Here is a 27,780-nt window from a genome sequence, read left to right on the forward strand (position 1 = left end):
CCACCACAAACGGTTCAATAGGTGGAATTGTGGCCATGTCGTGACTGGTGAACAGTAGGGCCCTCCGTGACAGGTGGGGCGGTGAGCGTGATTTGTAGGCCTCTGGATGGACCCCACAACCTGTCGCCTCGCGGGTGTGTGTGTGTGTCCTCTTCACAGGAGTGCCCACCGAACTGGGGCGTCGTGTGCACAGGTCCTTCTTCCCTTCCACGCGTCGCTCCCCAGCAGAGCACGGAGAAACAGCAACGGCCAGACGCAGAACACCGCGTCCGCGCGATGCGTGGGATACGGCAGGGCGCGGCTTAGTGGATGAGCGTCAGCCGGGCCGGGCCGGGCCACACAAGAGCGCGCTTCACGCACCGGCCTGGAAGCCGAGTGCGGCGCTGGCCTAGGAGCACCGCGGCCCCTACCAGGCGGCCCACGGACCAAGGAGCACGGGGCGCACTGCACGCAGTGCACTGAAACGGAAGGAGAGCGTGACAGGCCGGAGGCGGGGGCGGCGATCCAGCTCACCTGCACGCCCGATCGGCGAGAGTCCGTGTGTGCGGGGGCACAGTGTGTGGGCAGCAGTGTGGCACGAGCACCGCGAGCGGAAAGCACGCTCGCAGCCGCCGCACAAAAGGGGGCTGACACCACCCACACGTGGCGAGGGCTCGATCAACCACCCTCGTCGCCAATTGTTGTGTTCTTCGTGGCGGCAGATCGTGGGAACCCTAGGGGCTGTGACTAGGGGCCCTACTCTCAGGGGGCACCTAGGGTGATTACAGGCCTTGCACGTGGCCTAGAAATAACACAGACTGACACTAGGTGTATGCTTGCTGGCTCTCTGCTCCGCACCCGAATGAACGTGCGTGCGTGCGTCTTTTATTATGGGAGGTCACATGACCTAACGTTGCGCGCTGGGGGCGTCATGAGCTTATAATAAACAGGAACACAACACAAGGGTAATACGGATTGAGGACAATGGTGCAGTGCGCGCCTCCGTCATTTAAAATTTTTTACTGCCTTAAAGTATTTCTTTCAGGTGATGGTGGCAGCATTCGTTTTAAAAGAACACCTAAAAACATAAATATCAGTAGAAGAGCTGTTGAACAGCTATTTCACAATCATTATGTGTCTGCGCCCACTACCCCACAGTCCTCTTTTCCCCACTAATACCCTACGCTGGTGCTGGAAACCAGGGTTCGAGCCTCAAGGTCGCGTCCATAGCTCGTGTAAAGCGCTCCAATACCTTCGGGTCGAGTACGCGCTATATAAAATATGCAACAACAAAAAACAAGTGCATGTGTGGTTTAAAGCACAGGGAGGGCTGCAGAATTTTAGCTCACAGTGTTGTTCATTAGACACTAGATGGCAATGTTGCGCCAGTATTCGATTGCTTACGCTCGCTATGGGCTCAAGATCTCCCATGGTTGTCCTGGTACAGGAACACCTAAGCTCACTTGCTCGTCCGCACAGTACCCGAGTTATGCAACGAACCGTTCGGAACCGTCCCCTGACTGCTGATCCTTTATAAAAACAGAACGTCTCAGCTCAGAATCCATTAAAAAGAATAACAACGGATATTCTTGAACGGAAATATTAAGACTGAGTACATATAGGTGTCTAAAATTCGCATGCAGAAAATCATATTAATAGAAATAAACGCTATGTCTAGTTGGAAGTAATTTACTGGCTTTTAAAGAGCAATTCCAAGGGTGCATCTAGCGTAGGGTGAATTTAGCGTAAAGTTTTCGAAATAAAAAAAGGATTGCTCCGATATTAAAAAAGAAAAATAACGTGCGACCTTGCCTTTATTTGGCCGTTAGGCATTTTCGGTTGGTAACTGACCGCCCCACGAGCATTCGAAGGGTCTCATGTAGTTTTACAAAGCACTGAACCAATTCCGGTATCATTTTGGGGATTCTGAATTTGCACTGTTTAATTTTTAGAAGTATGGTCTTGCCACCTAGATAACACGATACTCCCTCAACTTTAATCCAGAAGAGTACAGAATGGCGTTATTTCGGCAAAAAGAGAAGTTAATGGTTCTTGATCTAAAACGCAACAATCTTTATATGTATTGTGACTATTGGAGTTATATATGTAGAGTTAATATTTTTTTAATGCAAAGCATCTAACACATGGTTCCTTCTTAACAACCACACATGGGCCCTCATTTAGAGGGTCGGATCCGGGCAAGGTGTGGTATTGCATGGCACTCCTTACATTTATTGCTATTTGTAGTTGTGTACTATTAACGCAATACTAACATGGTACTGCCACATCACCGCATGGAAAAGCCATGCCAATTGGCTAATTCCGCAACTCTGAATGCAGAAAATCTTGAGAGAAAAGTCCATAAATAATTTCCTATTTAAAACTGCATTTTATTAATATCATTATATCAGGTGTGCAATTAAACATTTGTGGCATAACTGCAGTTTTTCAGGGAAACACCATTTGAGGGTGTTGGCGAAACTGACATTTTTGCGCCTGATGGTGTAATTCAGCAAACCTGCTTGTCATCCTGTGAAAAATACCAGCGTGGGAGCATTCACTCTGAGAAAAAAGTGCCAAATGCCTAAAGGCACATAGTATGCAAAATTGTGCAACGTTAAAGGCAGGTATCGTCGAGGCCTCTCCCCTCTGGCCATTCCATATCCATCACACCCGATGACACTACACTCAGTGCTGAGTGTAGGCTGGAGAGTGAGTCATGTCCTCCTTAGTCAGACATTGGCATTCCTGCTCGACTTCCTGTTTCCGTGGAGCGCCTGCTCACACCTTGCTTGGGGTTAGTGCAATGGAAGTGAAGTGCCTGCGCCTTGATAATTTGGCACTGCTGCCTGCAATGGAAGACTCTTTTGTGAGCGTAGGCCTTCCAGCCGGATGTATGTCGTTACAACGCATGCTTTTAACACGCATGCCTTTACAACGCAGGTATTACAATGCAAGTCGTTACAACAACTTGCGTTGGGGGCGCTGGATAGTAGATAGTTTAATTTACTATTCCAACTCCAGTCCCCGTGGATAGTAGGGAAGGTTTTGGATTGTAAATTAAACTATTCCCTATCCTACAGCGCCCTACAGCGCAAGTCGTTGTAACAACTTGCGTTGTAATACCTGCGTTGTAAAGGTACTGCGTGGTAAAAGTTTCGTTGTAAAGGATGTTTCCCCTTCCAGCCATGTGACACAGTTTCACACCTCATCACAATAACATCCGGTGAAGAGGCACATTCTCACAGTGAGCTGGAAACCCTTTAGCAGAAAAGATTTCCAGCTCATTTGTAGAGCAGGGCCCTATTTAATCAGTGGTTGAAGTAAGTGGGATAAATAGGCCTGGGGGGGAGGGAACTCTGTGAAGTGACCAAAAAACTCCGCCGTGCTACTTGGAGTTTTGCAAGCGTCAGAGAGTGTTACATTGGGCCGTTTGTGCTGATTATTAGCGCCAGGAGTTTGTTCCGCACAGAAAATCCTGCGAACGGCACCATGTGTGTGCAGTGCAAGAGGGCACTGCTTCATTCTGCTACTTGAGTAGATTTTCTACTTGAGCGGCAGCCTTCTGTTGGGAACGGACGGTTTCTCAACACGAGCGGTAGTGACCATCTGTGACTGCCACATTGAGAGATCTCGCCAGGAGGTGGTCGGGAGTAAGATTTTTGACGTTTAACGTTGGGGAGCGAAAGCGAGGAAAAAACTCTGTACTGCAGAGTTTATCGGACGTCCGTGCCATACGCGGAGCGCAGAGTGGGAAAAACTCTGCAAACTCTGCAAGCGCAACTGAATTTCACACTCCGTCCTAGCTCCCAACCTTTTTAATTTTATACTAACAGTTCCCATACTTCTTATTGCCTCACTCCCAAATTACTTCCACCCTGCATTGAATACCTCCGCAGGACACGGTAGGTGGCTTCACTTGAGTTAATTCTTGCTCTGTGGTGCAGCGTGGTCATGAGGAGAAAGCAGAAGAGGATTGCGATAAAAAGTGCAATTGTCTTTGAGCTATGGAGTCTGTCTGTTCTCGGATCTCTGCAGCGGGTATTTCCTGTTGTCTCCATCGTCTTCTTATTTGGCGCTTCCATCATCTTCTTATCTGGCGCTTCCATCATCTTCGTTTTCAAGGTGCTCGGTAGTGGGCAGAACCACAGACTTAGTTTAGCTTCTCTCCAGGTAACCCTTGGTAGTGTTGGGTCACCGTTCTGAGACCCTTTAACCTAGTCAGTGGCCTACTTAGCCGAAGCTCCCTCCTTTCGACGCAGGAAATACCCTTCTCGAGATGGCACAGTGGGATCAGAATGTTTTGAAAGTTCAAGTGTCTCTGTGTCGGGATAGCAGTTCAATGATGGTCGGTCTTTGTTCAGGAGCTCCTCTTGGGTACTGACGTTGTCTGCTGTGGCCAGGGCTGAGGAGACCTTTTTGCAATGATGGGCGTGCAGCCAGTGCTTCTTCCCCTCCACTCGAAGAGCTGTCCGAGTGGTGATCAACACTTGCCAGGGGCCCGTCCACCGGGGTTCCAAACTCTTCGATCGCTGAAAATTCCGGATCAGCACGAAGTCCCCAGGCTGGATGGTGTGGCCCGGACCCCTGGAAGCATCGGGGATGGCCTGCTGCACCTGCTGATGAATGACAGACAGAGTTTCAGTCAATTTATACAGATAATCAGACATTAGGACGTCCGGGACGTCATGAATGGAGGTTGGTTTTGGGGCAGACCAGACACTCATGGGTCGACCGAAGACAACTTCATAAGGAGTTAAGTGATGTCGGGTGGGGGTAGAGCGCATCGATAGTAATGCCAGTGGGAGGGCGTTTGGCCATTTCAGACCCGTGGTAGCCACTATCTTGGCCAGTTTAAGTTTTAGTGTGGCATTGTGTCGCTCAACAAGTCCTGCAGATTGGGGGTGGAAGACTGCGTGGAATTTCTGTTTAATACCCAACCCCTTTAAGATGAGCTGGATAACTTCGGCTATGAAGTGGGGGCCATTATCACTCCATAGAATACGACAGAGGCCGTAACGGGGAAAAAATTCCTTTAACAGCACCTTTGCAGTGGCCATAGCGGTGTTGTCACGGGTTGGATATGCTTCCACCCACTTGCTAAATGCGCACACCACAACAAGTACATATTTTAGGCCTTGGCACCTGTCTAGCTGGATGTAGTCCATCTGCAGGACCTCAAATGGGTGGCTTGGGACCCCAAATCCCCCTCGGGGTACTACAGTTCCTTTCCCGGGGTTGTGTTGCAGGCATATTAGGCATTGTTGGACCAGGCGTTTGGCGGAATCTGGGATCTTATCATTGTGCCAAACTCTGGAGACAAGTTCGATCATGGGGGCTGATCCTATGTGGGCAGGGGAGTGTGCCATGGTCAGTATGGGAATCAGGTATGAATCAGGTAGCAACCATTTGTTCGTGTCTTTTGTCCGCCAGCAGCCTTCATCGTCCTTTAATCCCACCCGTGTCCATTCAGTCAACTCGTGTTGTGTGCTAGCCATTTGAATGTCCCTGATAGTGTCTCTAACGTCAGTCCATTTTTCCGCTTGTGACCTGGTCACGTACATATGTGTCGTCGTCCTATTTTCAGCTGTCGTTCGGGCAGTGATGTCGGCTAGTGCATTTCCCTGTCCAATAATGTCTGTCACCTTCTTGTGTGCCTGGCATTTGATGACGGCAAGCTTGTTGGGGAGAAGGACAGTGCAAAATGGGTGCGCCGTGTGAGGTCAAGAATCCCCTTTCCCTCCAGAGGAGCCCAAAATGGTGAACCACCCCGAAGGCATACTGGCTGTCGGTGTAAATGTTCGCTGTGGTTCCGGTGGCCAGGATGCAGGCTCGTGTCAAAGCAATCAGTTCCGCTGCCTGGGCAGATCGCTGGGTGATGCGGGCTGTTTCTACTACGGTTCGAGCCGTGGTGACTGCATAGGCAGCGGAAGTGGTACCGTCGGGGAGTTTGATGCAAGAACCGTCCACCCACAGCTCCCCGTCGGGGTCAGGGAAAGCCGTGTCTCTGAGATCAACCCTACTCCTGGTTTGTTTGTCCGTAAGAGTCACGCAGTCATGTACAGGGTGCACATTGGGATCGTTCTCTGGCAAGGGTAACAGAGTTGCCGGGTTCAGTGTGGTGCATCTTTTCAGGGTGATATGGGGCGCAAGCAAAGTCAGTTCGTATCCAGTCAGTCGTGCACTCGTCAGATGTTGCGTCTTGGTTTGGTTCAGGAGGGTGTCGACTGCATGGGGTACCAGTACCGTGAGGGAATTCGAGAGTACAATCCCCTCACTCTGTCGGATAGAGATTGCAGCAGCAGCTACAGCTCGAAGGCAGGCAGGCAAGGCCCTGGCGACAGGGTCAAGAGTGGCAGAGAAGTAAGCGCACGGTCGTTGCCTAGGGCCAATGGCCTGGGTCAGGACAGATAAAGCGCACCCCTCCCTTTCGTGAGTGTAAAGGGAGAAGGGCTTTTTGTAATCAGGGGTACCTAGGACGGGGGCTGAGCAAAGGGCATCTTGCAGTTCCGTGAAGGAAGTTTGACACTCAGGGGTCCAGGGGAGTGGGAAAGGGACGTCTTTGTTTAGCAGAGAAAGCAGTGGTTTTACAACGAGGCTAAAGTTTGGTAACCATTGTCGGCAGAAGGAGGTGAGGCCTAATAGGGAGCGAACCTGCTTCTGGGTCTTAGGGACAGGGGTGTCTAGAATGGTTTGGATTCGATCAGGAGTGAGTTTTCTTCCATCTTTGGACAAAAGGTGACCTAGGTAAGTGACCTGGGGTTGGCAGAATTGCAACTTCTTCTTGGAGACCTTGTGGCCATTTTCCGCAAGGAAGTGCAGGAGTTGAATGGTGGTGGTAACCGCTAGTGGGGTAGTGTCGGCAGCCAAAAGGATGTCATCGACATATTGTACTAACACCACTCCGTCGGGTAACTGGACTTGATCTAGTTGTCTTTTGAGGGCCTGGCTGTAGATGCTAGGGCTTTCTGTGTAGCCCTGGGGCGCTCGGCAAAACCTATATGAGCGGGCTTTTAGAGTAAAGCCGAAGAGATATCGGCTGTCTGGGTGGATGGGGATGGAAAAGAATGCGTTTTTGAGGTCGATGACGGTGAAGGTGGTGGCAGTAGAAGGAATCAAGGTCAGGATGGCGGTGATGTCTGAGGCCACAGGGTACTGGGGTACCACCACTTTGTTGATCTCTCGGAGGTCGATGATAAAACAGTATGCTTTCTCATCTCCCTCTCCCTGTTTCTTGATGATGGGCAAGATAGGGCTGTTGCAAACGTTGCTAACTACTTCCTCTACCACTCCTGCGTCTATCAGTGACTGGATAATCATTACCAATGCCTTCTCGCCCTCGGGCGATATCCGATATTGTGGGAGTTTCGGGAGTGTTGCGCCTGGTCGGACAGTAATGTGTACTGGGTCAATTAACATACGCCCTACGTCCGAATCCGCTTTGGCCCACAGATACGGGGGCAGAGTGTCAAGCAGGGATGCGTCAGCGTCGGTGATGGAAAACACGTGTTGGGGAGAGCAATGTCTAAGCAGAACGGGGTTGTCGTAAAGAAACACTCGAACTCCATCTTGAGAATACCTGATCGTCGCCCGGAAGTGTTTCAGTAAGTCAAGTCCCATAATGGCGTCAGGGCTATTGGAGGAGAGCAAAAACGTGGTGTCAGTGGTGTTGTTTTCTACGTCAAAGAGAATCGGGGCAGACAAAGGGTTGGTGGAGGGCGTTCCATCGAAACCTGTCGATGTTATGAGTGAGCCAGACAAGGGTGCCCTTGGAATCAGTCGTTTAGATAACGCACTACTTGTTGCGCCAGTGTCTACCAGAAATGGTGACTTGGTACCCAGGACCTTAGCAGTGACGTAAGGGCCCTGCTGGTCAACATAGAGCTCGACTGGATCCCTCCCTTGCCCTTGGCTGTCCTATGCGAAGTTGTGGGCGTCTTCATAGTCGGATTGTTGATATTGGTTCTGCCTGGGTCGATCAAACGTATTTGGTCTGCCTGATCTGTCGTTAGTCGTGTCATTTGGGGGCCCTCGCTGTTGTCCCTTATTTCTCAGTCCATTTGCTATGTCCCTGGGGTCTTTGTTTTTGATTATTTCCAGAAGAACTGGGCACTGGGATTTCCAATGGCCAGTCCCTTTGCAGAAAGCACACTGGTTCTCTCTAAGGTCTGTGCGTCCACTGTAGGAAGTCAGAGTGCGGTCCTGGGGAAATGTAGTCTTAGGGACGTTCGTCTGGTAGTTTCCCCGATAGTGGTCTCGTCCTATAGTCACCCCTTGCAGTTTGGCAATCATCACCCTCTCTTTCAAGTCCTTCTTCTTTTTCTCTGTTGCCCTATCGTTTTCATTTTTCTGATGTTCATAATATAGGGCCATTTGGAGAATAGCTGTAGGTTTGGAGGCGGCCCAACTACTCTCGCTGGCCTGTAGTTTCTGGGAGATCTCCGATGACAGGCCCTTAACATAATTCTGGACAAACAGATGGTGTCCGGTTGCAGTGGTCATGTCCTGGCCGCTGTAATCGGAGAACACCGTTTCAAACCGGGAGAAGTATTCCGATACATCCTCCTGGGGTTTCTGGCGACAGGCTGTTACTATCGACCAGTCCACTTTCTTTTAAGGGATCAGGGTTTTTAATTTCTCCACGATTTTATCTGGAAGGTCTAGAATGGATTTCAAAGGCTTTTGTCCTGGTCCCCGTTGTTTATCCAGATCATCGAGTTGTGACCAGGTATGTCCGAACAGCTCAAGGTGGTCGACTTTCCGGATTTGCTTCCACACATCAGCTGGTAGACATAACCCGAAGAACAAGTCGATGTCAGCCAGGGTCATAATCGTTGAACCCAGGGCTGTGCCCAATTCAGTATAAAAGGCAGTGGGGTTTTTACGTAGGTCGGGTAGAGATTTCCGGAATGTCAGAATCTCTTGCCGGTCCCATGGCTGGTAGACCCAGTTGTACACTACCCTTCCCTTCGCATCTTGGTTGTTTGCATCATCGTGAGTCCCTGTACCTCGGGGAGGAACCCAGTAAGGGGCAGCCTCTCGTATCGGCATCATGGTGTTAGATTGCTCGGTTGATGGTTCGGTCACTACGGAGGTCGCGGATTTAGTTCCCGACTCTCGTTCAGTGAGGTGGCGGAAAACCTCAAGCGTACGCGTAAGGAGGTCCGACACATCACACTCGCCCTCATCCCCGATATCGACCTTCCGGTACAGAGTCGTTAGGCTCCCGGGACCGTTGTCTCGATATCGGTCCTCGTATGCATTCAAGACATGATAACACAGTCGTACGGTAAAATGTCGTCTGTGACTCCCTGTATACGAGTTGAACATATCCGTGATGTACTCTTCATCTTCCTTTCTTTCTACCAGTGTCCTTGCTATTTTGTCAATCCCTGCTCGCTCATCTTTGCTTAGTCTGCTTGTTCTTGCAGGGCCAGCCCCTCGAGTCTCACGGTCGTCTAACGTTGTTGTTGATGCAGTATTTAATACAAGGGGTTCGGCTGGCACAGAGGCCATTGGGGCCGAAGCTGTGGCGGTACTTTCGTTTGTACCTGGGGGTGGCGCGTGCTGCGCTAAGGGTTGGGAAGGGGCATATGGAGGGGGCATGTAGATGATAGGAGGGCCTAACAGCAGATCATCGTTGGCTCGTTGTTTTGAGGGTAAATCAGGGTAGAGCATGGAGGGAGTTCTAACCGGACACTGGCTCGGTGTTTCCATTTCTAGTTTCTGTTTAGCTTTCTCTCTTTCCTTTATCTCTTTTTCTAGTTTCTGGGCAGCCAGGTGGGCTGCTTTTCGCAGCTCTTTTCCCAACCTACTCTCAGTTTTCTTTTTACGTTGTTCAGTTTCTTTGCGCCACATGCCGAAACTGTCAAGCATAGTGGGTGTTGTCTTGTTTTTACCAAGGGCTGTTTCTAGCGTTTTTATTTTATCGTCATCGAAGGATCCTTTCAGTGGTCACTGACTTTCTTGATCCCTTTTCGTATATTTATGCCATAGTTTGCTATAGGCTATAGCGGTCAATCCATGCTTCATGAACATGTCCTTATTAGGGGTGCCTTCCAGTGGGGCTGGATGGTCCATCTCTAATAAGCGGTCCGGGCTAAACAGGCTACTAATCAGTGGGGAGAAGACAGACATGACGGCTCGTAACGAGGGACTAAAAGCCAGCACTGCCTATCTTATCACTGGGTGCAAAGACTGGACAGAATATTTCTATTCTACGTTGTTTGCAGGCAGTGAATACCTCATGGATCAAAATAACAAAAGACCAATAAATATTCAATGGGGAGAATGAGTAGGTCCGCAAAGATCTGCGTTACCTACCCTTTTCACTATCTGCAAAAAGGTGGTCTCTTCCCTGTTTGCAGACAGAGAATCTCCAGAAAACAATAGTTTTGCGAACAACAGTTCAGTTTCAAGTAATTATTCAGTGGGGGAGAAAAAAAATAGGCACGACTGCTGCCCTACCTATCCTCCACTGTTTGCAAAGAGAGAGCCTGTTGTTTCTCCGTTTGCGGACAGCGAATCTCCAAATAAATAAAAAGAGCAATACTAGTATTTTTTTTTTAAACAATCTAGCAATCATTTCGCAACTTGTCGTGTTTACACGACCTTACCCGGACCGCATGGACAGTTTCTTGTCTTCCGAATCCAGCGCCCGATCGTCCTCTCTTCTCCGCTATCCTCGTGGCACTCCTGATGGTTCCCAGTCAGGACCGTAGATCACTCGAGAGAGGTCTGTTCGGAACCAGTGAAGTTCGGATGATCGGCTGTCAGACGAGGGTCTATCGGACAGACGCGTTCCCGATCGTTGCAGTCGTTCACTCTGTCGTCAGGACCTCTCCCACTGGATCCACGAGTCGCTGATGGGCCCCACGCTTGGGACGCCAATTGTAAAAGGGTGACACTACCAACCAGAATAGGAGATCCTTAAGTATTGCCCGGCAGTGTCGCCTCTTGAACCCACAAGGTATTTAACTAATGAAGAGGCAGGCGCTGGAGACTGGAAGGCAGGAAACAGGGTTTTATTCTCTCCGGAGGAGAACACAGCAAAACAGACAGCGGGTATCGTTCTGGGGTGCTCTACCCGCATCTCTGAGGCCTGGCCTCTTATACACAAGTTAATCACTTTATTGCATGAAACACATCCTCGTTAATACTTTGATGTACGAAAAGACATCCTCGGCATCTCCCCTTCAGGTCCGTTCCCACACATAGTTACAGTTGAAGTCCCCACCCCGGTCACAACAGGTGGTGATCATCGCGCAGTTGGATATTCCGCCGATTCACGGAATGCGTGGGGTTCGATCGGATCTCATGGGGTGGGGGCTTTGATCAACTCGGGGGTCCTTTGATGAGGGAAGCTTCCTACTGTACTGGGGTAATAAACAGTATCCGCAGAGCCAGATGGCGGCCTGGGAACGGGGAAGACAAATGGGCACACAGGAAAAAGGGTTTGCATCAAAAGGACCTGGGACCATGAAAGGAATGAAGGGAGGTGTCGTGCTGGGAACAGGATGGGATTCCGAGGCAGAGCTGCGCTGGGGAGGGGTTTATGACCCGAGACATGTGAGGGCGAGGGGGTTGTCAGCATGCGGGGGATGCCCGTGAGGCTAGGGGAGGGAGAGAGACGCGCTGGTTATCAGAAAAGGGCATGGAAGCCATGGTGTTCAAAATGGCGGCTGTTTACGTGCACGAAAAGGGTTCGAGAAGAGCAAGAGGGCGCCGATAATGTTGACGGTTTCAGCCTAACTTTCAACAGTGGGGGCTGTTTAGGCAGAGCATGTCGTCTAAAGCAGGACTCACCAAGTTCCCGACCCTTGTCAAGGCCACGCCCCCTTATCTGTATGACCACACACTACAAATTACTTTTACGATTGGCAGGTCTGTGAATGTACCATGTGATTTGACAGTGGTACCACTAGTGGCCAGAGAAGTCTGTCCTTCCCCATCTCTTCAGGAAAGACAACCAATTTTGAGAACTGGAAACCATCTTCTTTTCCACAGTGGAGTTATTTGCTTTAGCCACCACTGATGCTTCCAGTCCACTGTCACCCACTTCCATTCTAACTGGAACCTGTGCTATTGGTGTGACCTTCACAGGGTCAAGTGAGCTTCATGTAGTGTGATACAAAGGTTATAAATACCACACATATCATTGAGTGCAAAAGACAGTTATAGATGCAAAACCCTGCTAAATGTTACTGATGGCGGAAGAGGTCCCCCAGAAACATAGGGTGCTTCTTCTGTAAAAAAAAGCTTTCTACTTTGCTTCTTCGTACACAACCTCTGTCTTTCCAAAACACAGAATTTTATAACGAAAATTCCCCATAATAATCAAAAGATCAATTTGTTTCCACTCTGCAGCTAAACCTTCACAATGTGTATTGTGGAAACATTATTGAAGAGGCCATGAGCATCATAACAAAGGGACCTTGCAGACATATAGCCAGCTGGTATGCAAAAGAACTCTCCTCCAAGACTGGTCCCACCTAAAGAGGAGTGGTTGCAGTTTGTTTTTAACAGAGCTTTATATAGTGCGTACTTGACCCAAATTGGGTATCAGAGTGCTTTACATAGCACCAGTTGCATTACATGAGGATACATTCATTTTAGTTAGGCACGGGGAGATTAGTGATTTGCCCAGAATCACAGGATGTTCAGCCTCAGTGCCGAGACTCGAACCAAGTTCCCCAGATTCGAGGTTTTGACCGCCCAAGCCGTTAGGCCAATTGCTACCCATCTTCAGGCCCCAAATGTAGACAGATTTAAAGAAACTGTCCTCTAGATCCAAAATATTCAGTAAACTAGCACTCTGTAGCCAACCCTTCTTTAACCCCTCTACTGCGCCCGCGATTTTGCAGGAGTGTGGCACTTCCGCAAAACGGGCGGGGCCGCGTCGGCCATTGGCCGACGGCAGCACCAGCGAGGTAGCATTGCCGTCGGCAGCATGGCAGCAAGAATAAACACGTTGAACCCGTAGCCACCACGCAGCTTCAGGAGTCTTCGGACGCTGTTTACATATCGGATCCACCACATTTTGCCTTCCGCCACTGACAAACCTGAAAATGCTACCATATTGTGCCGGTTGGATTGTGGGTGGACAGTGAGGGAGTTGTATGTGATCAGCGAGGGTTGCACAGAATGGTGGTTTCTTGCCTCGTTTCAATGCATCACATGGTGTGGCCTAACCTTCAATGAATCAGTTCCACCATAAGATAAACTCTAACAGCCTGCAGTCAGTCAGTAGCCCTTCTGTAATGGGAGTTCACACGGGCTAACATCCCGGGTAGCTGAGAGGCGAAATAATCATTAAGAGGGAATTAGCTTTTAACTTAAGGGAATTCACTCAGGAGATCCTCAATTTGAATGGTGAGTAAGGTTCAGATGCATGACATTATTTTGCAGTTAGAGGCCTTGGATGCAACATTGTTGTGAGGCCCTGTTATCTCTTTAATTCAGTGTTGAATTCAGTTGGAATTAAAGTTTAGTGAGGTTGAGTTAACTAAACCATGACAATAATCATTGGTTTTATACAGCACTTTATTCCGCCTTGCTGCCGTTTCTAAACACTAGAAAAAACAGATGTTAATTTGACTCAAAGTAATGTTACTTAATGTAACCTCCACGGAAGGATGGAAGGCTGAGTGAGCCTTGCTGGGTATTACACTTGCGGTCTGCAGATCACATCTGTACCTCAGTGGTGAGCACTTAACTCACTGAGCAATCTTGCAAGCTGCTGTGTTCTTAGCTCTGGGGTGTTTTACCGCTTAGAGGGTATTTTAAGACCGTAGTTGTTTGATGCACACATCAGTGGTTTGCCTCGGGGGACCTCTAAGAATTCTCACTGAAAAACGTACAGGTAGTTAGCTATTAACATTAGGGCATTGTTATCCGGAGCTCATGACGAAACAGCATTGTGGTGTGTAGCTGGTCTGTTTCTTAGATGCTGTGGGCGTGTGATTGGTTGTGGGCGGTGGCAGTGCGCCACGGGTCTGTGTTTACTCCCTCCTGAGACGAGAGGAGCTGCTCCTTCGCCAGTCAGGCTCCTAGTGTTGCTGCTGTGACTCTGGGCGGTACAGGGGGGGCCTTCCTGCCCATGCGCACTGCACCTGGAGCCTATGAAGTTAGTTACTTTGATTTCCATCTTCAAGTGTGGACTACAGATGCCACGTCTACACCAGCCACCATGGGGCCTATTAGCGAAGATATTTTTGGAGGACATAAAGTAGTACTCAGGAGTGGACCGTGCAGGTAAGAGGGGTGGGGCGGTGGTGCCGGGTTGGGGGGGATTCGACGGACGACCACGAGGGAAATTTAAATAATTAATACTTTTTCCCTCAACGTTGTCTGTCGAAATCCCCCCTATCCGGCCTCACTGCTCATACCTGGTAGTGCTCCTGTAGGTACTTGTACAGGCCTTTGTGAATTGGCCCCAAAACATCTAAAATGGGACTGTTTAGGGAATGTTCATACACGATTAATACAGATAGAAGGGATCTGCCTCTTTACACTGTAAGTTGGACGTTGTGGGCCGATGTACAAGAGCACGTAAACGAGTACTCCTGTAACACTAATTCCTGTACTCATAATTTTTTTTTTTGAAAAAGCCCGATAGGGTTTCTTCTTGAGAGGACTAGGGCTTTTAATTCTTTTATATTGCCATAAGTGGGCAGATTTCTGAACCTGTACATCTATCATAAGTCATAATTGTTGAATGCTTCATGGAATATTCTGCACAAAAAATAAATTCTAAAATGCTTTTTGAGTTAGGAGGGGCGGCTGGCATATTGGAGGCAGCCGGCCTCAGACTGTGGGCATTTTTCTATCTCCTTAGTGCCTTTGAAGTCTCCTCAACAGGACCCAGGCTCCAAGCAGTTTCTGATGTCCTGCAAAGCATCAGTGCAGAGGCGGCTAATCGCTTCCAAGCTGTTTAGTTTCTGGTAGAAGGAATTTCTCCAAAGTACTCTGAATGGAAGGGACCTGCACTGCCGGCGATGTGCAGCTCCAGGCTGGTTCTTCTCGAAGATTTCGTCTTATCCGAAGGGATAACAGTTTTCGTTCCCCAAACCGGCCTCCGTGGTGTTACGCACGGTGCTTTTGAAGCCTTAGTGAAGGGAAGTTGGGCAGGAGACAAGGAGGAGAGAGCTCTAGCTTGGGTGGTTCTACAGAATACAAACAGATCCTCATAACATTGGCATATCTGCTCCAACCTGATTAAAACCGGGATCTGGGGAGCAGCAGGAAGAGCTTTGCCATTGGTTCCAGTGGCTTGTCTTCTAAATTGAAGAATTTAAGGTATTTAATGGATCACAATTCTCATCCACACATGGTGCTCTCTTTCCCAGCGGTGGACATTGTGTCCCATTGACCCGGATTTGGAACCCATGTGCAGAATCCATCAACAGTGAAAAGTAGATTTAAACAAAGGAATTCACTGAGGAAAACAAAAAATAAACTATATTATTTTTTTAATATGCTTCTACTAACCAGTTAGCCACCTACGTCCCCGAGAAGCCATTAAAACAGAAGGCAAGGGCGACTGCATCCTTTTCACACGAATGCATTTTTGAAGTAAAAAATACAAGCTTAAACAGAAATTTGGAATGTGCGGAGCGGATCACTTTTCATGAAAGAGACAAGCAAGAATTTTTGAAGTCTCAACACCCCATCCAGCGTGGATTATCTTAAAACCTACAACACAGTAGCATTTGGCAGCACGCCTAAACCAATGCATGAAAAGCATAGTGCTGAGATTTCATTGGTGCATTCCACCTTATAGACAAATCCTTTACTGTATTTCAAATACCACATGAAAGATCAATATCATATGAATCACTGTGCTTAAGGTTGATTTAGGATTTATGCTCAGTAGACAAATGCAAGTCAAGACAGCTGACTCACGCTGTTCTCACCCACAGCTTAGTCAGCAGAAATGTACCCAAGACTACAGAACTCTCAGCATCCTTCAGGTAATACAGCTGTGTCAGTAATGGCTGTGACAGCTGTCAGTAATGGTTGTGACAGCAGACCTATCAGTCGCGTTTCTCAGCTTTTGTTACGTCCGGAGACAGCAGAGGTATGCTGTAGGCTACATATCTCACCACTGGCGTAACGAAAAGTGAGGGGGCCTCCCTGCACGGTACTTAGGGGGGCCCCTCCGGGCTCAATCAGGAGCTCTCCCGGCCAGAGTTAGGTGCCCAGGGGGCCCCTTGGAGCTAGGGCCCCCCCTGTACCGCGTGGGCTGCAGGGGCCTGTGTTACACCAATCTCACTGGAGCTGTTGGCTGCAAGAGGACATGTCTTCGGGTTAAAAGCGCAGGTCTCTGACGACAAAGCTACCTCCCGCCCTCCTCAGTGCTTAATTTGTAAATTACTAAGTGCCAGGGCCCCAAGATATTTCTTAGAAGCCCACTACAGCTTCCACTATCTAGAGTCTATGCCAGTGCTGTAAATACCTGTACCAACAACACCTATTTACCATTAAAATCCTATAAATGTGAAAATTGGTACTATACTAGGCTATCCAAAGCTGTGAGAATAGCATGAGAACTATGGTATTGCTACTTTTGTAATTGTACATTGAATAGTTAAACACTTTCCTCATGTGCTTTTTAAAAACAGACTAACAGCACCATCATATGCTGGACTGTCAAAAATATGTGTTGGTGTTACAAAATAAATGCTGGTACTGAGCACCTGAAAACACCAGCTCATATTAAGCACTGGCACTCCTATCTTGGGGTAATGCACGAGTTAGTGGAGCTCTGTCTCTGTTACTCGGCTCTCAGGAAAAATAGCGATGACTCTGGGATACGGAGAGAGACAAAGAAAGAGAAAGAGTGAGAGACTGGGAGAAAGACATAGCAAAGAGAGAAAGTATGAGAGACATAGAAAAGAGAGATACAATGAGACAGAGAAGTGAGAGAAGCAGAATGAGACATAGGGAGGGGAGTGAGCGAGAGAGAATGAGATGTGGAGAAGAGAGAGATAGAGAATGCGAGACTGAATAGAGAGAATAAGAGACAAGAGATGCGAGCGAAAATGAGGAATAGAGAAGAGAAAGAGGATGATAGTCACAGAGAAGAAAAGAGTGGATGTGAGTGAATTAGAGACAGTGAAGAGAGAGCGAATAAAAGACAGGGATGAGAGAGAGAATGAGACTCACAGAGAAGAGAGAGAGACCGAATGAGAGACACAGATGAGAGAGAAACAGAATGAGACGAAGAGAGAGACAGAATGCAAGTCATAGAGAAGAGTAAAAGGGCCGGAACAAGAGACAAAGATAATGAGAGACAGAGATGAGAGCGAAAATGAGGCACAAAGAAGAAAGAGTGAATGAGAGTGAATTAGAGACAGAAAAGAGAGAGTGAATGAGAGACAGGGATGAGAGAGAGAATGAGAGTCACAGACAAGAGAGAGAGAGAGAGAGCGAATAAAAGACTGATGAGGGAGAGACAGAATGAGACATAGAGAATAGAGAGACATGATGCAAGTCATAGAGAAGAGAAAAAGGGAGTGAACAAGAGACAAAGAGAATGAGAGACAGAGTTGAGAGACAGAGATGAGAGACAGAATGAGACGAGAAGGAATTAGAGTCAGAGAAGAGAAAGAGAGAGAGAGTGAATGAGAGACACAGGAGAGAGAGAGAGGAAGATATGGAGAGGCAGGCAAAGATGCATTCGTTGCTTCTGTAGACTTGTGCTTGCCGGTAAATTATATTGTCTAATGATTCTGTGGCTGCAGTTACAGCATAATTATGGATATAGGGTTCATAAAAAATGTTCTTCATACCTTAAATGTATGACAATAATGGCAAATACTGCATAATTTGTATTTTGCCACAAATGATTTGGGCCTCAGTGGTGCATAATTTATACAAATATACGTATATGTGTTAGACTTTCCATAGAACAAGTACTTTTTCCTTTGCTAATAACTTTGTCACTATCTGACAAATCAGCTCAAAACGTTTTTTAACCCCTTGCCTGCGCTGAACGTTCCACGCTGGTGCGGAACGTTATATTGCGCGGGCAGGGCCTCGACGTTCAAAGGACGTGCGCGGCCCCGTTGAACGTGGCCAGCACTCAAGGGGTTAAAAGAGCTCATGCACCTCAGCACCTTCCTGGAAAGGTTCGGAGTGATCTGTCATGCGGAAGGAAAAACGGCTGAACAGAATTGCACCAAATTTGGGTTTAAACTTACTCTTGACTCAGAGAGCATGCTTTTTCAGATTTTGTGTAGTTCTGTTCAGTCATTTTAGAGAAATGTAGGTTCAAAATTGATAGATATCTGTTGCTGCAGAACTCTCGCATGAGTCCAGCTGGACTGCCCAGCAAGCTAAAGCGGGTTGCTTGGTCTGGTCTGCGTGGGTCCCGGACGACTGAGCAATGTGATTGCTGGCTACGTGAAGAATAATGGTGAAACAGCTATTACAGCGCAGCTGTTACCACGCATAGCCTTTACAACGCGGTTATTACTACTGTTACCATGCATAGCTTTTAACATGCATGATTTTACAATGCAAATGCCTTTACCATGCATGCCTTTGCAATGAATTACTTTGTAAAGGTATGAATGGTAAAGTCATATGCGTGGTACTGGTGGTAAGGGCATGTGGGTGGTAACGTTGGTGAAGGGATATGTATGGCATTCGGCATTGTTGGAGGAGAGGAAGAGACCCTTCTGCTTCCACCTTAGGCAAAAATGACCCGTGCATCAGCTTTGAAGAGCTGCCTCATTGTGAGGTAAGGGGCACAGGAGAGCATAGGGGGTTTACAAGGCTGAGTCCGGCTGTAGGGCTTTAGGCTGGGGGTGTTTTTTTTAAGGGCTGTGGGCCAGGGGGTGGTTTTGCCAATGGCCTGTTTTAGAGCTTTAGGTTGGGGCAACCTTTGTTTTATAATGGCAGGGAGCCATATGGGGTTGTGCTAGGGGTCCAGTTTTAGGGCTACGGGCTGAGCCTGTTTTTGTAAAGAGCTTGGGACTAGTTTAGGTTGTGCCAGGGGTCTGGTTTTAGGGCTCGGGCTTGGGCTAGGTATTTTTTTAAGGGCTGGAGGCCAAGGGGGCTTGCGCTGGGGTCCAGTTTTAGGGCTCAGGGATAGGGACTTTTTTTTTTTAAAGAGCTTGGGGCCAGAGGGTGTTGGGCCATGGGCCGGTTTTTTAGGGTTCAGGGAATATCTTTACCACGCATATGCCTTTAAATTCATGCTTTTACAGCAAAATTTGTAGTAAAGGCATGCGTGGTAAAGGCATAATAATTGTAAAAATATGCGTGGTAAAGGTAATGCATGGTAACTACATTCACGTTGTAACGGCTGCCTTGTAACGGCATGCGTTACAATGAAATGCGTTGTTCCGTCATAAATCCAGACTAATGTTGCTGCTGCCATTACAGGGCTCAGGGACTCTGTTCCAGAGTCCTAGAAGTATGTTAAAAAACAAATACAAGTACGAAGGTTAGGGATACCCTGGCCCCCAGTCCTTGTGGGGGGTACGACAGGTAGATAGATAGATAGATAGATAGATAGATAGATAGATAGATAGATAGATAGATAGATAGATAGATAGATAGATAGATAGATAGATAGACAGACAGACAGACAGACAGATAGATAGATAGATAGATAGATAGATAGATAAGATAGATAGATAGATAGACCCCTAGTCAAGCCATTCTGAATCGTATAAATAAATTGTGGCCCCTGCAAGATACACGGATTCTGAGGATAATTATGCCGACAGTACATCCTGCCTGCCTTTCCTCGCGCGGATACATGGCAGAAATGAAAAGCAACATGTGAAGCTGCATAGCTTGCGCCTTCATAAGTGGTCCACAATACATCCTCGCAGCTTCGCGATCATCTTCTTGCAAGTGCCTTCTGCCTACAAGACAAGCATGTCAGTATCCTGTTAAATATTAACCTTAATTAACTTAAAGGTCTCATCCATGTAAATTCAATATTTATTTTAAAAAGGTACCATGTGTTGAAAGCCAAAGGTAAATATTGGCAGAGAAAATGATAAAGGAACATTGAATTGTATTTCCTAATCTGGCACTCATTTGCACTTGTTTAAATAGATGTACAAACACCATTTCCTTGGCCAGGGCTTCAGAAAGATTAATTTGAATTTAATTGCTCTAAGTAATTTAGTTAAAAGGAGTATATCCAAAGCAAAGCGCTCGTGGTTCTAATGGCTGGCATAATGCATGCGCCTTGAATTCCATGAAAGTGGAAATAGTGCAAGGGAAAAGTAGCACACGACAGGTTGGTATATGTATCATCAGGGTGGTTGTAAATTGGCTTCAACCCTTGAACCACATCTGGGCTGGTGCAAATGCTTATTATTGTCAAGGTTATTTTTGTGCTTGTTATTTGGTGCACATCTTTCTGCACAGTTGCATTGTTACCGGTGTAATCTATGTGACCCGAAAATGTTGGCAAAAAATAACACCGGCACTTGTGCAACCACTGTAATCTGGAAATGTTGGGGCAAAGTTTTATCAGCACTGGTGCAACCAAGGTAATCCGACCGCAGCAGGTTTTCAATGCTTTACTAATAATTTTGATTCAAGGCTTGGTAAAATGTATCCCGTGTTCCTATATGACTTATATTGGAGGTGCATGATTTTCTGCCTTGGACCCTAATTCTCGCTTGATAATAACAGAAGCAAGTGGGAGGGGGACTTGAAATTTAAATGCACCTAGGGCATGATGTGGAGACGTTTGGTATTGGAAAATCGTCTGAAAATCAGCTCCAATGTAATTTCGTGTCTAGGTGGAATCACCCCAAGAGCACTGGTTGCACGAAGTCCAGAAACAGTTTGAGGACTGTTTCCATTCTAGGCAAAGAAAAAAAATGCTGTTAGAGCACTCCCTGTCTACTAATAAAACTTATTTTTAATGGCATTTCTGTGCAGTGTCTAGTGCTTGTACCATAAGGCTTCAACCTTACAGCTTCTTAGTGATGAGCACGCCCTGCAGTGGGATAGCCACAGCCAACTTTCTCCAAGTAGGACCCTAAATCCTGACATTTATAATCTCATCTGCACTATGACAATAATATTGAAAAGAAAGTTGTTCATGAGCTGTTGGTCAAACCTTTGATCAGTTTCCATTTTTGGGAAAAAGGGATACTTTTTCCCAGAAGATGTTCACTCCACATAGCAACAATTCCATAATGCCTGTGGTAAATGTCTTGTCTAGTTTTGTTAGGCGCGGATCACCCATGTGGGCATCCTGGTGCTGAGTGATCGACTGGCAATAAGCACCAACCACAGAGTGAAGGAATTCATCTACACCCACTCATAAATGCATCGTTTTATTCGGAAAATCTATTATTTCATTCCAGTGTGAAGCATGATGATATATTTGGAGACAAGCGTTGTAAAGGGTGATAACTGACGAAATGTGCCTGTCTAACAGAGGTCAGTGCGCATGCGCATGCAAAAAATGAAGGTTTAAGCTAAATGGACGCTTTTGTGAAAGTTCCCAGATTTCTGTAACAAATGACCCTGTTTATAATGCACATATTCAGAGAATCACATTCATTTTTAACTCACGGGAGGTTCTTTGAGCTGGTAGAAGTTATATCTGTTTATGCAGTCAGCATCTGCACATTAATCTCAGGAAGCATTAAACATTTATTAATGGCGCCACGAGAATGCCCGCATTATAACACAAACACACAAATCCTTCTTGATCGTGTGGGAATGCATGTGCCCTCAGTAATATTTAACCTGTGGTCCAGGCCTCCACAGCATCGCGCATGGGAAAGTCGTTTCAATTACCCACCTAACACCTGCTGAATAAAAGTGCAAACAATAATAGGCTGAGACACTCTGGAAAGGTTTAAATGACTTTTGCAGACAGGCATCGGGCCGTATTATCTAAAGGGACAATCCTTTTTTTTTTTACCACCGGTTGGTAAATTACAGGAGCAGAGAGGCTAGAAAATGAATCCACCTTCCTCTGAGTGGGAGAGACAGGAAACAGAGCGGCCTGTTCTTCTGCTTGTAATTCCATAAAGTTGAATTTAATTAATATAGCTGTTCCTGTATCCAAAAGGTTAACTTTTTATATGACACATTTTTTATTTGATAATCAATCAAGCAAATCGGCTAGAGGTAAGGGAAGTGAATAATTGGTAGTGTGACACTATATTGAGGTCTAAAACAGCGACCTGTAATAATACTACATCCATTAAACCTAAATGTATATATGCTCAGTTTACATATGTATTTATTGTTCCTAACTCCACCTCGTCTTACCGAGACTAATCTTGCAATGCTGTGGTTAGGTCAATGTAGTGGATGCAATATTTTAGTTATGTGATATAGCACATCGGATGCAATGGGGATGGCTCAATAATGGCTGCATTTTTAGTGAAGCCAGGGACATACAAGCTTATTTACTGGGCCCAGACCCTTTAAAAACATGAGAACAGTTTTGAAAGTGAACATAGGGAGAAATGTGTCCATCTTTACTCATGGTACAAAATGGAAAAAACTTGCAGCACACAAAAGCTAAACACTAATATTGAAAAGGGTTCTCAACACCTTAATGACATGGGCAAGTGAGACAAGCATTTGCAATGCAATAGGTCTCGCATTAGGAAAGTTTGAGCTATTGGTATTGTAAATGGCAAAGTTTTTATTTATGTTTCTTTTTTTTTAAATAGCTAAATTAATAGCTTCGTCATTTACAATGCCAATAGTTATAACTTTCGCAAATGTGATACCTATAGCATTTGTAATGCAATATGTTTTGTATTTACAAACCGCGAGAGGACAAAAAAAAGCTCCGGACCACCGCCTCCTCCCAGGCCTTCAAAAGGGACCTCAAAGTTCTCCTCCTCCAGAGACACCGCCAAAAGTAATTCACGTCCTCTTGCTATTTGTGAGGAAGACTTCCCACTACTGATAATTTCTACTTTCCATGACCATGGAAGTGCCTTCCCAGTGTATGCCTGTGATTGGAGGGTCTGCCTTTTTGCAGTATTTTCCATGTACTGGTGTTCGGTGCCCTTTTGTAACATGCACACACCACTCTGCCCTTGCAACACACGGCTGCTACCTCTCACATGTCTTTGCCTTTGATACTTGCACAAGTGCCACCTTGCCCATGTAACGCTTGTTCCTGAGCCTGAGTGTCTAGCACTTATTGCAGGACTATACCTCTAATTATACTCTGTTTTCTCTTATAACTGCACACTTGTCACTTTCATTTCCTCTTGTGCACTTTTGACTACCTCATGTATTTTGGTTGCTCACAATTTTTACTCAAGTATTTTGTTTGCTCATAATTGTCACTATTACCTTTACTACCCATGTATTCTGGTTGCTCACAATTTTTACTCAAGTATTTTGTTTGCTCACGATTGTCACTATTACCTTTACTACCTCACGTATTTTTGGTTGCTCATAGTTTTTACTACCTCATGTATTTTGTTTGCTCACAATTGTCACTATTACCTTATGTAAGTAACGTATGTTTTTGCAACCTGTTCTTTTGTAATGTTTCTCATTATGTTTCATTTCTGTTCCTAATGTGAAGCGCTCTGACGCCTTCGGGTAAAGTCCGCGCTATATAAAAATGCATAAATACATAAATAAATAAATACCGCCTTCGGGTAAAGTCCGTGCTATATAAAAATGCATAAATACATAAATAAATAAATACCGCCTTCGGGTAAAGCCCGCGCTATATAAAAATGCATAAATACATAAATAAATAAATACCGCCTTCAGGTAAAGTCCGCGCTATATAAAAATGCATAAATAAATACCACAAATCAAACATCCTCGTCACTCTGCCGGCCTGCGACCAGGAAGTCAGGCAGGCCGGCGCGACAACCGGAAACAGGAAGTAGGAGGGCGGGAGCCTACCCCGCCTCCCACGGAAGAGCCGCGATTGTTTGGAGCACCGGAGCAGGCAGGAGCCTACCCTGCGCCCCGGTGCCGAAGGAGGGAAGAAGAGTCCTGCTGCCGGGCCCTGCAGCTGAGGAGAGCCGCCGCACGAAGGAAGTCGGTGAGTGGGTTGCTGAGCTGCGGGGGGAGCATGTGTGTGCGCACGTGCGGGGGGAGGGGGCGGGCTGTGTATGTGTGCGTGCTTGCGTGTGTGTGTGTATGTGTCTTGGAGTGCGTGTGTGTGACTGTGGGGGAGGGTGTGTGTGTGTGAGCGAGTGTCTGTCTGCGCGCGCATGTGTACGGCGCGGGACGCGACGTGCGCGTTCGCGCACACGAATCCAGGAGAAAAAGCTCGTACACCCTCTTGTCCTGACTGATCGCTATACGTCTCCAGCTGGACACATGCATCCTTGCGGATGCATTGCCAGCGAGACCCAATAAAAAGGAGGTTGATCCCGATTAATTCATTTATTGTATTTATAAATGTATTTATTAGCAGTTTTATATAGCACTGACAAGACTTAATGGTCGGTACATCACTTTAAAAAGAACCATTTAACAAAATAAATTCATACTCATAATACAGTCACAATGTGTTCAAAACACATGGGAGGAACATGGCCATGAAGTGCCATATTTTATACATGGGACGAGACGAGCATCTAACAATACCAACAAATATAGAATTATTCACAGAAATGTCATCAGTGACAATCGTGGGGAGGATTTGATAGTTCCTAACTGGCTCTTATGCAATTCACAGGAAGTGACGCTGGCACAATAGGAACTTCAAATCTCTTTTAAACGTTTCATCTGGGGGGTTATTCTTTGTCATGTGCAACAGACTTCCATACTCCAAGGAGGATTGCCTTAGTTCTGTGCCTAAAGAGTATTGCATCGGCACTAGTGAAAGCTAGACAGTGATGTGGCCTGCTTCGGTAGCCAAACCAAGTACGATTTGTCTTGCTGCCTTCCAGCCTGTTTAAAAGATTTGTATTAGACAGTTTCAGAATCTAAGAATTACACCCTCCCTCCATGACTTCCATTCATTATGATCTTGTCTTCACAGAGATGTTGAAACAACACATTCTAATATTGTGCGGACAGTGACTTTAAAACTTTTTTGACATGTATGTAGCAAATCAGTCCAAAACATTCACCCCTGTAAGGATCGAAGTACAATCTGAGCACACGTCCCTGTTGGCCATGTAAATAACAGTGTTGTTAATTACCTATAGTTCGATTCACCAGGTAGATGGGTGGGACTACATGAAACTTGTTTTACCTCGAAAGTTCAGAGTCAGTGAGGGGATGCTGGAAGTAAAATAAAGCAGGGCTGGTGCTTAGCACCCTTTATAGTATGCCCTTAGGAAAGAAATTGGCCTGGGCATCTGATAAAGGACCAGGACAGCAGGAAAAATCTACCAATAGTGTGTGTGGATGTTAGGTCCATCTTCTGCTGCTGGTGCAGCATCCCTTGGGGGAGGGAGAGGTGATCACCCTGAACCATCCCCGTGGCCTGCTAGGCCCTTCCCTGATGGGTGGTTTGGTGCTGAGGAATGAGCAGAGAACTGTATGTGAGCCCGGAATGATAGTCAATCTGAGGACCCCCAAGTTTGTGGCCGCGCCCTACACTGAGGAAAGTCCCCACTTGCTTCTCCTGGATGAATGCTGTTCTCAGTCCTAGCAGTCCGCCATGTTCAAATCCATATGTCCCATGTGGTGAATCAAGAGTAACCCCATTCCATTGACAGATATCTTAGCGAATGGAAAGGAGTATGTATCCAGCCTCTGCGGTACCTTTCTCATCCCACTGTGTTCATACCCCTGGGCTGCTGGTGAGCCTGTAACATTGGGAGAATGCAGCAACTAGGATAGGTGTTTTCCACAGAACCTAACATTAGAAAAGCCCAGTGGGCAAGTGATTTTCTGCTCCTACTATCCAAAGTGTGTTGTTGTCTTTATGGCAAGTGTAAAACAATCTAATTCCTGGGTTAGCATATGTGTAACTCAAGATAGTTAACCGGTTAATTTGGGTAGGCACAACCTCCTTGAGAAAGATCCCTTCACTTGTGTTACTTGCTGGGATTGACACATGCCCTTATGGTGGGTTTGATGCATGCCCTTACATTTATAACACAGAGGCGGCTCCTCCACTAAGGCAGAAGAGCGTCGTCCCACTGCTATTCACAGTGAAAGAAAAGGAAAAATAAAATTAAAACTCTACGTTATTATCATTTTATGTGTTCCTGCTGCGGCTTCTCAGCGTGGCAGGATGGATCTGCTCTGCTCTCCTCTCAGAGCAAGGGGAGGAGTGATGGGCACTAAGTAAGTGCACATGAATGTTTGACCAGCCCTCTTGGGCCGGCCAAACATTCATGCACACTTTGCATGTTCTCCACGCAGGCTGCATTACAGCCTACATGGAGAACATGCCCAGGCCCCCATTTCCTGGCTGAGCGCCCGACCACAGTGCTCAGGCCAATCACAATGCTGTATTGCATAGTTGTGATTGGCTGTGAGGAGCCTGAGAGCCAGGGTGCTTCCTGCTTCCTGTTTCCACAGAAGAAGCCAGGAAGAGGACTGAGAAGATGGAGGAGAGGTGGCGGCGGCCAGCCGGGCAGCCGGCAGGTAAGTTATTTTTTTCCTTTATTTAACCATCTTCCCCCCTCCCCGCCCCTTTGCTGCTTTCAGTTATGGCATCTGTGATCTTTGGAAAAAAATAAGATATAGTCCAGTTTACTGGACTGGTAAACGTTGAGCCACTTTGATGGGAAAGGGAGAGGGGCTGCAAAGAGGGAAGTAATGCTGTGAAAGTGCTCCCACTCAGGGGGAGTGGGGCAAAGCTATTAGTAGCTAAACTTCTAAAACCAATTTAACATGTCCTATTTTTTTTTATTAAAGTATCACAATGTAATATATAAAATGTATGAGGAAAACGGATACTATGCTCAGTTTTTATATGAATGAGCAACCATGGGTTATACCTAATTGGAAAAGTTTTAAAGTGAATTACTAACAAAGTGCTGAACAGGCAACAATCAGCACATCACAAGTTTCCTTCTATGATTGGCGGACATTTATGACTCATAGAAGACTATCTGCACGAGTTGGTGTGGGTGGAAATGTAAATGTGGACGTTTATTCCCCCCCACCTGGAAAGAATTTGTTAAGGAGGAGAGGTCCTTCCTCTGACCTGCGAAGAAGTATGAGGGCGTTTGAGTGTTTTTCAACCCTAGTTTGCACACTTAGGCTCTGTTTTTGGAGAACTGAGTGAAAGTTCAGAAATTAAATGTGAAAACCCGTTGAGAACGTTTGTAAAAATCCATAATGTTCACTATCTTCCCAGTGGGTATCCATCTTCTCATCTCCTCATAGCACCCCTTTCTTCCTTCTTAAACCCTAGACATATGAATTTAGAAAATCTACCTTAGTTCCAAGGGCCCATCAATCCATCTGCAAAGAAAACAGTCAGCCGCCTACAACGCTTTGACTGCAAGTACTTTCAAATACATGTGTTAATGGGTATATAAAAGTGATGGTGGCCTAAAATCATGCTGTGCCCTAACCTCATTTCTGCAGCGTGGCATTTATTATGAAATACAATTCCTGGTAAAAAAAAAAAGAGCCAACTTGCTTTCTACATTCAATCTTTACTCATATCGTGTCAATACATGATCCTGGCCCTTTCAACCTGTTCAGTGCATGTGTATGTAGCATAGCAATATGTTTTTTGTAATTGCAGAGAGTATTTCATTTCCAACCCAGCCTCTTACATGTGTATGATATAATAAAAGTATTTGAGGTCAGCTTCTTTACTAACACCCGATTAGGCATGCAGGGTGGACATGACCAGGGGATGGAAGTTAGGCTTTGTTTTCTAGTGAAAACACAGAG

General features: G+C 46.5%; 1 protein-coding gene across 1 annotated transcript in view; it reads right to left on the reverse strand.

The window, feature by feature from the left end:
• The window catches only part of EGFR (epidermal growth factor receptor), a 503,676-nt gene that overhangs the window by 180,424 nt on the left and 295,472 nt on the right, over positions 1–27,780 (reverse strand). The window lies entirely within an intron of this gene.

The sequence above is a fragment of the Lissotriton helveticus genome, chromosome 10 (assembly GCF_964261635.1).
Source record: "Lissotriton helveticus chromosome 10, aLisHel1.1, whole genome shotgun sequence".
NCBI lineage: Eukaryota > Metazoa > Chordata > Amphibia > Caudata > Salamandridae > Lissotriton > Lissotriton helveticus.